The sequence below is a fragment of the Marmota marmota genome, unplaced genomic scaffold (genome assembly GCF_001458135.2).
Source record: "Marmota marmota marmota unplaced genomic scaffold, marMar, whole genome shotgun sequence".
NCBI lineage: Eukaryota > Metazoa > Chordata > Mammalia > Rodentia > Sciuridae > Marmota > Marmota marmota.
This window is the reverse complement of record NW_026000174.1, coordinates 54,385,337-54,396,926: the sequence shown is the minus strand read 5'-3', so window position 1 is coordinate 54,396,926 and position 11,590 is coordinate 54,385,337.

Below are 11,590 nucleotides of genomic sequence, written 5' to 3'. Positions count from 1 at the left end.
AGGTGGGAACCTTCCTGCTGGGCTCCAGAAAACTTTCAATGCTGTCGCCATGGAAACCACTCTCCTGCAGCCTGGAGCTGCCTTGGGAGAGGGAGGAGCAGATGGGGAGGGGAGGCTGGAGGCCGCAGAGGTCCCCTGGCTGCCTCCGCTCTGCCAGATCTTTCAGTAGAGCGTACCCAGAGAACCTGGCTCTGTGCCCCTGAGGTGAGCAGCCGCAGAGGCCAGAGGGGTCCCCGGGATCACGAGGCGTCCACCCTCCCTGAGGGACCCACCCTCACCTAGCTCTGACTGTGTGAGGCGCGGAGGAGGATCCAGGAACAACACTTGACCTTTGCCCTCAGAGGAATTTTCCATTGAGGGGAAGAGGAGCCGTCCTTCAGAAGGGACCACATGCCAGGCCCTTTACACACACTTCCTGGTTAATCCACCATCAAAAAGGCAATCCAACCTCTGCTTTACAGAGGAGGCAGTGAGGGTACAGAGAGGCCAAGTGACTTGCCCAAGGACGCACAGCCTGCCCATGGTGGAGCTGGAACTTCAGAAGGGACCATTTCAAGCACCTCCTGTTTGTCAGGCACCGTGTGGGACATCTTGTACGTTTATGATTTTTACAACCTTGTGAACAGAAAGGTTTCACCCTCAGTTCACAGAGGAGGAAACTGAGCCTCTGTGATGCTAAAGACTATTCCCCAGCTCCCGCAGCCTAGAGGTGCAGAGCCAGGGTCAAGGTGAGGGAGAGGGGGATTTGAACCCGGGTCTGAGGCAGAAGCCAACGGTGTTTTCACCACACGTTGCAGCAGGTGAACATGCCAGAGAGGTTGAAGGGGGCGCTGAGACTCCACTGAGGCTGGCCTGCCTCGCCTCCAGGGTTCACAGTGGACATCTGAGTCACACTACAGACACCTTTTGCATACTCTCCCAAGGGCCCGGCCAACCCTGGAGTGTTGGCCCAGAAGCGGGGAGAAGGTTCATGACTGACACAGCGGCTTACCTAACCCAAGGGCATGGAAGGAGGTGAGAGATCTTACCTGGATGAAGAGGCAGGAGAGCGGCTGTGTGGCAGGGTTAGTGTGCAGAAGGGTGGCTGAACAGGAGGGAAACCCTGAGAATGAGTATCCTTGCAACTTAATTGGGCTGTGCTTGTTTTCCCAGAGGGACCAGGAAAACAGTCAGAATGGGCTAAGTAATGCTGCTCTGATGAACATCCCCAAATAGCCGAGGCTGGCTACTGTGCAACATTGTATCAGCTAGTCTTGGCTGAGTATAAACCCCCTGGAAGTGGCTCCAACCAATAACCATTAAATAGTTCTCAGGGCTCTGTGGGCTGGGTGACTGATCTGTACCAGTTCAGAAGGGGCTACTGTCTGGAATCGCAGGTGGGACAGCTGGCAGGGAGGGCCTTCGCTATGGGGCCTCTCTTCCTCCAGGCGTCATCTTGTTGGGTTGTATTATAGTAGAAACATGGGATCAGAAATTAGTAAAAAACAAACCGAAAGAGTGTTAAGTAAATTGTTAGAGGAAGGAGGCATCTCAGTAAAATCAAGAGCAGTCAGGGCATACGTTGATACAATACAAAAATGTAGCCCATGGCTTTTTAAGGAGGAGTTGTTGAATATATCACAATGGGACCATCATGGTGAAGATTTAAGGGAATAGGAAAAGAAAAACCCAGGAACTCTGCCAGTTGGCACATTGCCATTGTGGACGTTCATATCTTGTTTGCTTAGTCCAAAGCCTTCAGTTCAGACGATGGTAGAGGAAGGAGAAGATATATTGATTCAAGTAAAAGAGACGGTCTCTCGAGCTAGTCAGAGAGAGGAAGAAAGCTTAGAGCAGAAAAAGCTATCAGGGGAAAAGTTACAACAGGAGACTGCTACTAACACCTTTCTATCACCAGAGGACGTAAGTGTCCAACTAACAAGGCCACGTCCATATGCTGGGAGGCCCCCAACCCCCGCAGTTGATAGTTGGGATCCTGAGACAGGATCTCAAGTATTAACATGCCCTGTATTTGAGATAGGAGGGCACAGAATTCACCATGCTTTAAATTTCAAAAAAGTGAAGCAGCTAAAAGAGGCTGTAACAACCTATGGTCCTCAAGCACCCTTCACTGTAAGCATGGTCGAATCCATTACCAACCTGAACATGACGCCAGCCGATTGGGCTAATATGTGTAAAGCTGTGCTAAATGGAGGACAATACCTGTTATGGAAGGTTGCCAATGAGGAATTTTGCAAGGAGACGGCTAGGCAAAATGCAGCAGCTGGTTATTCTCAGAGAAATCTAGATATGTTGTTAGGAAAGGGACCTTATGAGGATCAGCAGCAACAAATTGCATATGATCCTGGTGTATACACACAAATTGCTGCAGATGCGGTTAGGGCATGGAAGACATTACAAGGGCATGGAGGTTTACAAGGTCAATTACCTAAGGTAATACAAGGAGCTAATGAATCTTACGCTGAATTTGTAGATAGGCTTATTCAAACAGCTACCAGAGTTTTTGGGAATACAGAACAAGCAATGCCATTACTAAAACACCTGGCTTATGAGCAAGCGAATCGTTGGTGCAGAGATATCATTAGACCATGGAAACATGAAGATTTAAACACATATATTAAATTATGTAGAGACATTAATGAACAAGAGCAAGTCGTGGCAGCTGCAGTAAAACAGGCTTTAGATGCCAGAGACATTAATGAACAAGGGCAAATTGTGGCAGCTGCAGTAAAACAGGCTTTAGATGCCAGGCCAAGAACATGCTACAATTGTGAACAAACAGGACATTTTAAAAGGAATTGCCCCATTGGAGGAGGGTTTAACAAAACTAGGTATCAAAGGAGTAGAATACCAGGTATTTGCCCACGATGCCGTAGAGGGAGACATTGGGCTAATGAATGCCGTTCTCAAACCACCATAGAGGGTACTCCATTATCAAAAAACGAACAAGGACCAGGTGTTTATCCACGATATCGTGGAGAAAGGCATCGGGCTCCATTGCCAAAAAATGGACAGGGGGGCCCAATGCTCCGGGGCCCAAAACCACAAATATACGGAGCACTGGAGGAACCCAGCAACCCCATCAGGGTAGTGCCCAGGACACATTGTCCATCAGATCCCTCATCAGACAAACCAGAGGGAGCGCAGGGTTGGACATCTGCGCCTCCGCCAGAGCAGTACTAACTCCAGAGATGGGAGTTCAAATCATTCCCACAGGGGTGAAAGGACCTCTTCCCAAAGGAACAGTAGGCTTATTATTGGGACGCAGCTCTTCTACTCTAAAAGGACTTATGATAAGTCCTGGGGTAATTGATCCCGATTATGAAGGTGAAATAAAAATTATAGCCAGTTCTCCAAAGGGTATATCAGTAATTTCACCAGGAGATAGAATAGCACAGTTACTAATAATACCCAGCCTACATGATAAATTTTCCAGTCGTACTGTAGAAAGAGGTTCCAAGGGATTAGGCTCCACAGGTGTAGATTGGGCTATGCTTTCTTTAAATTTAGATTCTCGCCCCATGCTAAAACTAAATATTCAAGGACATGAATTTAATGGGCTACTGGATACAGGTGCAGACCTTAGCATCATCTCTCGTCAAGAATGGCCAAAACATTGGCCATTACAACAAGCCACTCAAACGCTTCGAGGCCTAGGAGTGGCGACTAATCCCCATAGAAGTGCAATGGTATTAGATTGGAAGGATCCTGAAGGATGTGAAGGAACTATACAGCCATATGTATTGGATCATCTTCCCGTAAATTTATGGGGACGAGATGTCCTAGATCAATTAGGTTTGACATTAACAAATAACATCAACCAAAATGCACCCACTATTATGACTAGACAAGGTTTTAGGAAAGGAAAAAGATTAGAAAAACAAGAACAAGGTATAGCAGCACCAATACAAATAGATCAAGGAACAGACAGACATGGGTTGGATTTTCAGAAAGGGCCACTGAGACAATAAAAATTACTTGGAAATCAGAAAGACCAGTATGGGTTCCTCAGTGGCCCCTGACTAAAGAAAAGATACAAGCAGCCCATGACCTGGTCAAACAACAATTAGCAGAAGGACATATACAACCTTCTGTATCTCCCCATAATACTCCCATTTTTGTCATCAAAAAGAAATCTGGTAAATGGAGATTATTGCAAGATTTAAGAGCCATTAATAATGAGATGGTTATTATGGGACCTGCTCAATCAGGGATTCCTCAATTGTCTGCTTTGCCAAAAACCTGGTATGTTTTAGTTATAGATATTAAAGATTGTTTTTTTTCAATTCCAATTCATCCTGAGGATAGTCCACGTTTTGCATTTACTATCCCTGCACTGAATCATGAAGGTCCTGATCAGAGATATGAATGGAAAGTACTCCCTCAAGGGATGGCTAACAGCCCAACTATGTGTCAAATTTATGTTAACAAAGTAATCCAGCCACTTAGAAATCAAAATCCTGAACTACAAATATTTCACTATATGGATGATGTATTATTAGCACACAAAGATAAAAACACATTGCTAGAATGTTATGCCACACTTACAAACTTATTAAAAAATTATAATCTAGAGATAGCAATAGATAAAGTACAATTAAATTTTCCAATTAATTATTTAGGAGTTCTATTATCCTCAACCATGGTCCGTCCACCAAAAATTCAAATACGAGTAGATCAACTCAAATCACTTAATGACTTTCAAAAGTTATTAGGAGACATAAATTGGATAAGGCCTTATTTAGGTATACCAACAGGAGAGTTGGGACCTTTATTTGATATCCTAAAAGGTCCATCAGATCCAAATTCACCCCGAATGTTAACGCCTGAAGCAAGAAAGGCATTAAAAATCATTGAAACATATATGGAAAATATGCATTTGGATAGAATTGATATAAGTTTGCCTTTATTATTTATTGTACTACCAACAAAAAATATTCCTACAGGAGTATTTTGGCAAGAAGGTCCATTATTATGGATACATTTATCTTATTCTCCTAACACTATTCTTACTAGGTATCCTGAGGCTGTAGGACAATTAATACTCAAAGGAATAAAAGCAGCAAAGGGAGTGTTTGGAATTTCTCCCAATAAAATTATTACTCCATATACTATGAATCAAATTGATGAGTTAGCTAATGAGTTAAATACTTGGGCAATAATCATGTGCAAATCTAATGTTTCATTTGATAACCACTTACCATCTAATCCTTTATTGTCTTTTTGGTCATTGCATCCTGTAATTTTTCCAAAAATGACAAGAAAAACACCTATCATGAATGCTCCAAATATATTCACTGATGGGTCAAATAATGGTACAGCAGCAGTAGTTACCCCTGATCAAACTTTTACATTTTTAGTACCCAAACAATCAGCTCAAAAGGTAGAGCTTAATGCAGTTTTACAAGCTTTTGTGATGTTTAAAGATTCTGTATTTAATTTATTTTCTGATAGTCAGTATGTAGTTAATGCTATAGTATCTCTTGAAGATGCTGGTAGGATTTCCCCTTCTTCTACTGTTTTCTCTTTGCTTTCCACTATACAAAGTCTAATCTGGGACAGAAAAGATCCATTCTTTATAGGACATATCAGGGCACATACAGGATTGCCTGGAGCCCTTAGTTTGGGCAATGATTTAGCAGATAAAACTACACATGACATACATATTTTCTCTACACTAGAAGAAGCTATAAATTTTCATAAAAAGTTCCATGTCAATGCTAATACTTTACAAAAGCGTTTTAAAATAACTAAGGAACAAGCTAGACAAATAATAAAACAATGTCAAAATTGTGTGACCTTTTTACCACAAGTTAATCTTGGAGTCAATCCTAGAGGATTGATACCTAACCATATTTGGCAGATGGACGTCACACACTTGCCAGAATTTGGAAAATTAAAATATTTGCATGTTACAGTTGATACTTCTTCTGGATTTTTGATGGGCTCCCTTCATGCCGGAGAAAAAACTAAAGATGTTATAGCTCATTGCTTACAAAATTTTGCCACTGTGGGTGTTCCAAAACAGTTAAAAACAGATAATGCCCCTGGTTATACTTCTACCTCTTTTAAACAATTTTGCTCAACATTTGGCATTACTCATATAACAGGAATCCCATACAATCCACAGGGACAAGGCATAGTTGAAAGAGCTCATCAAACTATTAAAATGTACTTATTAAAGCAAAAAGAAGGAATTGGGAAGGGGTATATATTCCCCAAAGATAAACTTAAAATAACCCTTTTTACTCTAAACTTTTTAAATTTGGATTCATCAGGACTTAGTGCTGCGGAAAGGCATATGTGTCCAAAAAATGTACATAAGCCCAAGGTACTTTGGAAGGATATTCTAACAGGACAATGGAAAGGTCCTGACCCAGTAATTGTCTGGAGTCGGGGGTCTGTTTGTGTGTTTCCACAGGGAGAACAGCAGCCGATTTGGATTCCAGAGAGATTAACCAAGGTCCTGACCCAGTGATTGTCTGGAGTCGGGGGTCTGTTTATGTGTTTCCACAGGGAGAACAGCAGCCGATTTGGATTCCAGAAAGATTAACTAAAGCGATTTCTACAGACCAAAAAGAAGATGATTTGGCTCAAATCCATAACAACTGATATCCAAAACTCCAGTTTGGCTATTCTTACATCTGCAACAGAACCAGGATGCTTTTTTCAATATCTATTTTATTATTGCCCTTTGCCATATCATGAAGTTCTATTTTGTTTTTTGAGCTCATACAGACCTAGGTTAATGTTTTGCTGATCAGTTCTATTTTTTGACTATAGAGTTTTTAAACATTGCAATGGAGATTTCACCTGTAAAAAGTTATAAGGCCTTTACTATAATGTTATGTGTTGTATGTATTATATTATGTGTGCACACTTGTGTTTTGTGTTATATGTTTGAATGTATGTATGTCCATATATCATATATGATGAGCGCTCATGATAAAATGGATCCAAAATTTTTTTTTTCACGTGATTTATATGGTTTAATTTAAATTGGGTAAACAACTGTTGAGGATTGTTTTAATATGTAAACAAAAAAGAAGGTTAACAGATCTGTTTGTTTACTTTCACCTTTCCTTTTCATTATATTTAATAATTCTCTTGAAGACAATGTAAATTGTTAAGAAAATTGTTTTCTTTTAGTGCCTTCTGTAATGTTACATAATTTTTTCTTTAGCCATTATTGCCAGAATTCCTATCTTCATCCCAGTGCTGGTGAAGTCAAAGATAAAACCAATCTACAGCTTCTACAATAGCCATCACTGAACTGCTTGCAGAACTTGCCTGGACTATGTATCACTTGTATGCATTGTGAACTCTTCTGTATGCATTGTAAACTATCTGTTGGTGCAGAGACTTGTGGTAGTGTTGGGGTATTTATGCTGATGATGTCATCGGTGGTACAATTTTTCCAAAAGGAGCTGTCAATTGGCTTGGTGTATCTTCCTCCCTTTTGCTTGTCATGGTCGTTCAGCTAAAATTTGGGGGCCAACAGAGGTGAGGCAAAGAACCTCACCCCCCCGCTGGTACAAAGACCTATCCACAGGTATGGCTGTATACTGGACCGGTAGTCAGTGACGGGTAAGATCCAATTGCAATGGTACCAACCTAAGACAGGAGGCTGACGCCTTGAGGTCAGCTCATCCGATGACGGGTAAGGACCATATACTATTGGACAACCTAAGGCAGACACGGTCCCTAAGCCACATGCTTGTTGTTTAAACAGAGAGGGGGAGATGTTGAGAGCCACAGCCGAAGGGGCCCCAGCAAACTTTCAGACTGCCAGCTGATGATTGGCTCACAGCGGCCCCAGCAACTTCTAGCTGATTGGCTCCTCTGCCGTGATGCTCATTGGGCTGTTTCCCTGCCCTTTCAGACTACGGAGCTGCTCATTGGGGGACTTTTTTGGCTCCGCCCACACGACCCAGCCAATCGGCCTCAAGAGCAGGAGGAGTGGGGGACGTTGGGAGGCTTGTGGGAAGTCGGTGGTGGCAGTTGGGCTCTGAGGGTTTTTCCTGAGGAGCTGTTTTGTTTGGCGTGTGTGGTTCTAAAAATAAAGTTCGTGTCTTGTGACAAGTGGCTCCTGAATTGTGCCCAGCCAGACTGCGGCATTGGTGGCTGGTGGGCAGCATGGGGAACGACCGAGGGTAAGTGATAAGGTAAACTGCTCCCTGAGGGCAGGGCGAGAGGATGGGTAGCCATTATAAGATTCTTCTTTTGTTTTGCTTCACTTTTGTTTTAAGTTGCCTGTCCCTGGAGATGAGTGAGACGGAAGAAAAACCGCTCACATCTGAGGAAAAACTATTTACGTCTGAGGAACAGATAGGGAGAAAGGACGGATGCACATTTCAGGAGGATAGAAAGGCTATGATGATTTTTTGTTGTTCCCTTTTTATTTCATTCTGTCGGCCAGTGGAGGCTGTCCAAGTGGTGGCAGAAGAGTTGCCAGTGGCAAAGGACGGCCAGCTCCAACATGCCAAGCCCTGTCACATTTTCTAATATCCTCTTGGGCAAACAAGTGACATGGCTGGGAAAGATCAAGAAGTGTGGGAGTGGGTTCCATCTCTGCAAGAGAAGAGTAGTGAAGTCACCTTGCAAAGGGGCACACAGAGGGTGGAGGAGTTGTTGCAGCCATCCTTCCACCCGCCACAGGAATCTCCATCATGGCCAGCGGGAGGGTCTGCCCAGGCCTTCCTCACTCAGATGCAGTTATGGTGCCACCTTGTTGCTGCTTGATTGGCGAAGAAACACAGTTTTGTAGAAAACATGGGCTCTTCAAAGCCCCCATCATGGAGGGTCGTACCACTTTTTCTCTCCTTGCCTTGGGCAAAGCAGATCACAGGGTTGTGTCCAATTTTAAGGGGTGAGAAGTGGGATCCTACCATGTGCTTGGAAAGAGAACCTCAAACATTTGGGAAAGAGCAATAATGGCTGCACGAGCATCACTTATGGAGCACCTACTACGTGCTAGATAATTGAAAGTGTTACTTCAGGGTACTCCCGTGGATCTTTATGAATAGAGGCCATCATCTCTGTGGGGCAGTCAATGAAGACAAGGGACCAAGGAAGCCCCAAGGCTACCCAGCTGACAAGATGCAAAACCAGAACCTGAACCGGGCAGGTGTCATGCATGTCAGAGTGTCCCCTACCTCTTCAGAGGGAGGACAGAGGGGATTTCCACAAGGGACTGGGGCTTCCTGGAAGTAGGCGGGTGCCGTAAAGATGTGACCCCGATATTATTCATTCACTTGATCCTAGTTTTTTGAACTCCACCCTGACGCCCTCGTGGGGCTTCTGTTTAGAGCATCCACCTCCCACGGCAAAGATCAAGGATTCCCTCCGCTTCCAGTTTTGGCAAGTGGGGTGTTTCCAAGGTCGAGGAAGGTCACAGGGTCCCCAAAGGGCAGATGGGCCTGGTGCTATTGCGCCAGCACAAGCTTCACAGAAACCTCCGGGAGCCGCCAGCCTCCTGGGCACCTGGCGGGAGACGAGAGCTCCCCCCCCTGCAACCCCGACAGCGGCTCCTGGGTGTGGCCCCTCCCACACTGTGGGCGGAGCCTCCTGAGGGGCCTCCTGTGCCCCAGAACCTGGGGACTCAGGCTGGAGGCGGAGGGTTCCAGGGATCGCCCAGCATGCGTGAGCTCGGGGAGGCAGGACTGAGAATCCCAGCCAGGTCCCCCTTTCTGTACACTGGCCCAGTCCTCTCCCTGGGCCCCCAACCATGTGTCAGAGCCCAGAGTCAGAACTGTCACCCAGAGCTCCCGGACCTCTCCAGGGACAGGAACTCCCCACCTCCAGTATGGCCTGTTCCCAAGCCCTGTCTGATGACTTGGCTACTCCGCAGGCCACACACCCCCCCGTGCCACCAGCCGCGTGGAGTAGGCACGTGCCAGGATGCCGCGTCCGGGGTGTGGTGCCACCCTGGTGGCGGGGGACGGTGCGGTGGGGAGGCGGTGTTGCTCAGCCCGCGCAGCCCCAAGCAGATGGGCCTGGCCGTGCCTGTCACTCAGAGGTGCCCCAGCCTCCGCTGGCTCGGCTCCCAGCAAGTACGACTGTGTATAAAAGGCGAGGTTTGCCAGGGAACAGGGGGAGGCCGGGCGCTGCTGGCTGCAGGGATGGCCGGTCCCCACCGTGGGCCCCGCCTCAGCTCCCGGGCCGAGGACCCCCAGGCCGCGGCCCCACCAGAACCACCACCTGCCCTGCCCCCACCTCCAAGTGGACCATCCTAGGGGTGGGGCTGGGAGGGGTGATGCCCGCCTCAGGGGCAGTGACCTTGTCCACCTTGGCAAACGCAGCTTCTGGGGAGGGGAGGGCTTCACTTCTCCATGGGTGAAGCTGTCCCTGTCCCTTTGAACCGTGCTGGCATCTGGGGCTCTCTCTCTTGGAGACCGAGACCATGAACCATCCAGCCAGAGCAGGGTCTTGTGGTGGACGGCCAGCAGGGCACACGTGGGGTTGGCTTTGGGACGTTCTGGTGCAGGGACCTGGATTCAAATTCTGACGCTGATCTTCTCTCGGCCTCACTTTTCTTGCTCATCATGTGGCAGTGGAAGGAGCATCTGGTTCTTGGGGCTGTGATGATGTCCTGATCACTTGATGGTGTTCTCACAGCTGAATGAATGATGAATTCTGGGCTCTGAATAAGACCAGGCTTTGGCAGGACTGCAGGGCGCAACCTTAGACAGTGGGGTCCCGCCCTCGGACCCCTCCTTTCAGCCTCGCCTCCTGCCTGATGGGTGTTATGAGGACAGGGGCCTCTGTCCTGCCTCTCAGCGGCCTGGACGGGGCGCGTGGGGCAGGAGCAAGCCGTGAAGTGCTGCAGTGTCTGCTCTAGGGACACCCGCTGGGCTGTGAGCAGGGAGGGGACCCTGGGGTGAAGGGTGGGAGGGCAGAGAGCCACAGGAGCAGACCTCGAGATGGCTCCATGCTCGGGGAGCTTGGTTCTGTTCCAACTTACGGGTGGCTTTGGGGCACAGTGGGTCCCTGAGCGGAGTGTTTCCTTATTGGCAAAAAGAGAAGGACATTTCCCGAGGACAATGGGGTTTCCCGACTGCCCGGGGGCCCTGGGGAGGATGGGGAGCTGCTTCCCCAGGTACCAGGCTGTGAGCCCCTGCGACCCCCACCCGGGTGTGGGGTGCTGTTCCTAATCCAGCAGACCACCCAGTTAGGAGGCCATCAACCTCTCCATTTGACAGACGGGAAACTGAGGCACGGAATGTTCTCTAAAGTCGCACTGGGGCCAGTGGCAGAGAACCCCATGGCCCTGGACGAGGGCTGGCTTCTGAGGTCCCACCATGCCTCTCTCACAGGGATCCCAGGGCCCCTCTAAGAAAGGCCTTCGGGGGGCACTTTCTGGGGAAGGTCAGAGGGCTGGAGGCCACCAAAGTCCCCCTGTGTGGAGGGGGAAGGGGCTGGGCGTGGAGGCGGTGTGTGGGATAGACAGCGTTTCTCAGAGGCACGTCCGAGTTCAGGCCCCTAGGACCTGCGAGCCTGACCTCATTTGGAAAAAGGGTCTGGATGAAACTGAGTCAAGGATCCCAAGAGGAGTTTGTGCCGGCTTTAGGGAGGGCCCCGGATCCCGGGG